The sequence below is a fragment of the Pteropus vampyrus genome, unplaced genomic scaffold (genome assembly GCF_000151845.1).
Source record: "Pteropus vampyrus isolate Shadow unplaced genomic scaffold, Pvam_2.0 Scaffold81, whole genome shotgun sequence".
NCBI classification, from domain to species: domain Eukaryota; kingdom Metazoa; phylum Chordata; class Mammalia; order Chiroptera; family Pteropodidae; genus Pteropus; species Pteropus vampyrus.
The window spans coordinates 7,490,023-7,495,001 of record NW_011888862.1 but is presented as its reverse complement, the minus strand read 5'-3'; the positions used below and the strand labels follow the sequence as shown (position 1 = coordinate 7,495,001).

General features: G+C 44.5%; 1 long non-coding RNA gene across 1 annotated transcript in view; it reads right to left on the bottom strand.

The window, feature by feature from the left end:
- Positions 1–6: 6 nt before the first annotated feature.
- The window catches only part of LOC111741663, a 15,037-nt gene continuing 10,064 nt past the window's right edge, over positions 7–4,979 (bottom strand). The window contains exon 4 of the long non-coding RNA XR_002781053.1: positions 7–190. This is a non-coding gene — a long non-coding RNA (uncharacterized LOC111741663). The remainder of the gene's footprint in view (positions 191–4,979) is intronic.

The window sequence follows — 4,979 nt, the reverse complement described above, 5'->3', positions numbered from 1 at the left end:
GAGAGGATATGATATCCGGGAGCGCTTTAAAATAATCTGGTACGGGTGGTGGCTGCCCTGGGGGCGTTTGCAGGATGCGCCCGGAGGAAACAACATGACTGCGAGCTGGTAGCTGTGCCGGCTGCTGGCGCCCACATAGGGGTTCACTGTACTCTTCTCTCTACTCTTGTGGATGTTTGAAAATTTCTCACTGTGGAAAGAGCAGTATAGATGCCAGACATTAGTGATCACATACGAAACAATTATCTTTAGTCGATTTAACAAAATCTACATTCCACCTTTCGGTATTTACTGCAACATATTGAAGCTACGGAGGGATTTGCTCATGTCGGGCCATCACAAACATTTATGAACATTCATTCGTTTCACAATATGTATCGAACACCTATAACCCAGGCACTGAAGTTACAGGGGTCAGGGACATCATGGCTGTCATGGAGCTTGTGGTCTAAGAGGGAGGACAGTTATCAAATGGATAAATTACACACATAATTATACATATAACGAATGCATTTCCATTGTAAAGAAGTGTCATGGAGGGCTGAGGGGCTGGAGGTGGTCAGGAAAGGCTGAGAAAACCCTTTCAAAAGCGATCTGACCACTGAGTTGGCTAACTAACCAGTGGAGGTCGGGGAGGAGAAGGGTGTGCCCGGCACAGTTCCAGGTCAAAGACGCTTTTGAGAAATAGAAACAAGATTGGCAATAGGTCATCATGGTCCTTTTAGACTCCTCGAGGACTTATAACATTTGTCCTAGGAAAAATGAGACACCAAAAAAGGATTTTAACATTAGCTTTGCATTTTATAAATATGGAAGATAAGATATACCTGCTCAAGACAGGACTCCAAGGGAAGTTAATTGCAAGAAGTGCCATAGTGTTTTCATGAAAGCATGGGTTCCCTGGGAAAATCCACTGTAAGATGTGAGAATAATGGTGGATAGAATCATCTCTTTTTATCGGCCAATGTAGAAATGTGAAAAAATGGATTCCGAATCTTCCCTCTTGAAATATGGGTGTGCTCAAGCTGAGAGAATGTAAGCATGAGATGCTGGGGCCACCAGATCTGTGTTTCAGGCTTGGTGCTGCCTTTGACCTGTTCTGCGCGGCCTGACAAGTGCAGAGGCAAAGCTTTCCTTTCGTCTGCGGGTTGCATCTCCCTGGGCTGGCTTTTTCACCAGACCACAGATGGTATCACATAGCAAATCCTTCTACATCTGGCTTTGTTCTCTCATCACGCAGACTGTGGCTAATTAGCCTGAAGTTACTGTCAATAACTTTCTGTGGCTAATGCCCAAACAGAAGTGGCCTTTGGAAAGCTAAGAACAGGCTTAGGGAGAGGCAGCCTAGCACACGGACTCTGGAAGCTGTCATCTGCTCTCAAATTCTGGCTCAACCACTTAGTAGCTGTGTGACCTTGGGCAAGTCGCCTAACCTCTCTGTGTCTGGGTTTCTTCATCCTTAAAAGGAGCATAAGGGCAATATTCATCTAATAGGGCTGTTATGAAGCTTATATAGATTAATATTTGCCAAGCGCTTAGAAGACTGCCTGACCCATCCAAGCATTGTACTAGAATTTGGTAAATATGCAAATCTTTTAACTGCTTGCTGTCCTCATTAATAAAGCAACTTTTAAAAACTTCTATTTCTAGGTATGCTTTGAGTATGAATCAGCTGGATCCTCAGCTGATTTAAGGGGTGACTACTATCTTTATAGTCAATAGTTAACTACCATTTGGGGGCCACCAAGTGCTACTAAATAAAGGGACAGAATCCATATCACTGGAGAACTTGGCCAAAGTCGTTAATTAAATAACCAGGCCAAAGGTTGACTGTCCAGTGGCAGGTGAGGACAGTGGTGGCTGCTCAGCTTGCTGCTTCTTTCTGTGTTAAGTTCTCCACTCACAGAAATCCACCAGGCCTCATCAGCTGTCTGCATAACTGGCTTAACAGTTGATAAATCTTGGAAATCTTAATAAACTTGCCAACTTCTACGAAACTAAAATCGGGATTGACCAAACACACACAAGGTAGGGGCAATCACAGATTTTCCCAGATAGCTATAATAGGATTCTCTCATAAAGCATTTTCTCATCATTTTATAACTAGCATTTTTTATTATAAAAGAAAAATGTTCTATGTTGAAATTCTGGAAACTAAAGATAAACCAAAATTTAAAAGCGAAAATATCCTATAACCATAGAGCCCACATAAACTCCTTAATAAGACAGTATATTACATCTCAGAGATATATTTTTGCTACATTTGTACACATTTAAAAATATAGAAATGAGACCAGAAGCTACCTTATATTTTTGTAACCCTCTCCCACAGGTGATTAAATATTTTTAACCAACTGATTTTTAACTCCTAATATTTTATTGTAGTTATGACTCATTCAATCAATCCTTTTGATACACACACGGTTAGATGGTTTTCCATTTTTGCACTTGTAAACCATATTTGATGAGCATATTTGTAGCTATCACCACATCCAAATTATTGCTATTAGTTTTTAGGATACATTTCTTGAGGCAAAATTGCTGGTTCCACAGTATGCAAACATTTTAGATATCTGATTCATATTGCTACTTAAAGCCATTTTCAGAAATCTACCTGGGGCCGAGAGAAAACATTATACCTATAAAAACTGGATTTCTAGATATTTTTAAGTTTTGTTGATTCTAAGGCTGGCGGTAAAGGGGCCAAAAAGTGGGACTTGGACAAAAAGTGAATGCTGTTGCAGGATCACCTGCTTCCAAGACACGCTGACAGGCAACACAGTGCCTGCACACCCTTGGCCCACACACCGTCACTGCGCGTGCCCCAGCACAATCCTGACCTTAGCCATGGATTTCATATTCTCTCCATCCGGGCATTTGCTCCTCTCACCCCGGTGATCCTCAGTGGGAGCAGAGTTGGCCCCTAAAACTCACGATGGGTATTTCCGTGGGTGGGGATTTACTGTCACGATGGTGGGGGTACTTTTGAACTTAGATGCCTGATACCCCATGCAATGAAAACGTTTTTTATTTCTCACATGACTTTCAAATGTTTCTCTGGACCTTCAGGTAGGAGAAAAACCTTCATCTAAAACCTGTATGTGATATCTGGATGTAGACCTTAACTCCACTTTAATGGGAAATAAAAAATCGTTTTTGAATGGATTTCCCAGAAATACAAAGGTATTTACTCAGTAAACTGAGGAAAGACTGTGTTAATCATTTATTTTGTTCTAGGCTTTTCCAAGACTTGTTTACCACAGGAAAATTTTATCATCAATGGCAATGCCGCTAATGGTATCTGAGTCACTGATTTAATGCCACAGTGCGTGACCGCGATTCTACCTCGTTCAGGTGCAAACATCCGACCAATTCATTGTGGTTCTAATGTGGCCCTGTCCTAGCAGACATGCTGAGTCATACACATTACTTTTGCTTTCATTACTTCTTCACATGACAGCGTTTTTAAAAAAATCTAAAAATTATGCGTGTGGGAAGGTAATGTTATCTATGAATCGCATTTCAGGATTGTAAAGAGAGCGTTTACACATATTTGCGATAAAAAAGAGCAATGGGCTGTGATCGGATTGAGAGCGACTTGCTGGCAGCCCCTGGTGGCACACTCCAGCGTCGCTTTGCTCAGTTGGGGATTCTTGGGCTTAAAAGCTTGTTGGCTCTGAAACCGGTAACAAATGACCCTTGTTACAAGACTCAAAACACAAAACTCCCTGAGTTGTCCTTGGCCACCTCTCTCCCTGGCCACACAGCTACTATTCCCTAAAGTGAATTCTGGCCATTTCTGGGGAAGGAGGGGCGGCGTGCTGGTGGCTGAGCAGCGGGAATGGAGAAAATAGCAGGGCCAAGGGAAAGAATGCCAGCCCTACATATCTGTTCACAGCTGGAAAACTCAAGCAAAGATGAGTGTCACGCCACATCCCATTATTTGTTGATCTTACCACTGGTGTCTCTCAGCACTTACCCTCCATTCACAGCAAGGTCCAGCCTGTACTGTCCCCCCACCCCGCCCCCGCCCAAAGTGGTGCTGCTCCAATGGAGCGCGTCACCTCACAGGCGGGGCTGGCGGGTGCCGCTCCGGGGTCTGACCCCCTACTCCCCAGGCCTGGGCGGGCCCCTTTCCCTTTCCCGCCAGCTCCCAGGTAACGCTGCTGCGGCTTGTTTGAGGATCAGCTCAAGGTCCGCCTTAAATTCTTGTCTGGAATGGGCGATATTTATCAGCCTCATATCATAAGACCACGAGACTTTGCTCAGTTTCCAAAGCGCCCTCATTTTAAGGAATTTTGCAGTTTTCTAAGGCAATAGAGCCCAGTGCAGGACGACCTCGTGGAAAGTGCCCCCCGTGAATCCTTTCCCGGGGGCGGAGTCATCAGTGATTACTCCCCACACGATAGCATTTCCCCCGAAGGAGCCTTTACTGAAACACTACGATAATTGGGGAAAGCTATATCCATCCAGCTCTTGGCAGCTCTGGGACCTCGGCTGTAAAAGAACGGTGGCTCTCAGCAGCCTAAGTCGTCGGTGTCTTTTCAGAGACGGGAACTAGATCTTCCGACGGCCAGAGGACTTTGATATTTGTCATTTCTCTTGGACTCATTCCTGGCTATCGTTTTGAAATGACAATCCTCCTGGGATTTCTCAAAACTGAATAAATGAGAGAGAAAAAGAAAGTGACGCGAAGATAATAAGAGAAAAGAGAGAGAGAAAGTGGGGGGAGAGCGAGCGAGCGAGCGCAGTGCGGGGGCTGGGTTGGGAGGACTGGCTGGAAGTGGGGAAAGTGGTGATCTTTCTAGAGAGATTATTGAAAGAGGGCGAAGTGAGAGGAAGCGGAGGAAGCGCAAAGCGGGAAACAAGATTTCCTTCCCCCCAGGAGGACGGTATTTGCCTCATTGGCAGCACTTCTAGGACTTAACGGACATATCACTCACCCGGGATGCCTCCGCAGAATGGGATTCCGTCTGTGC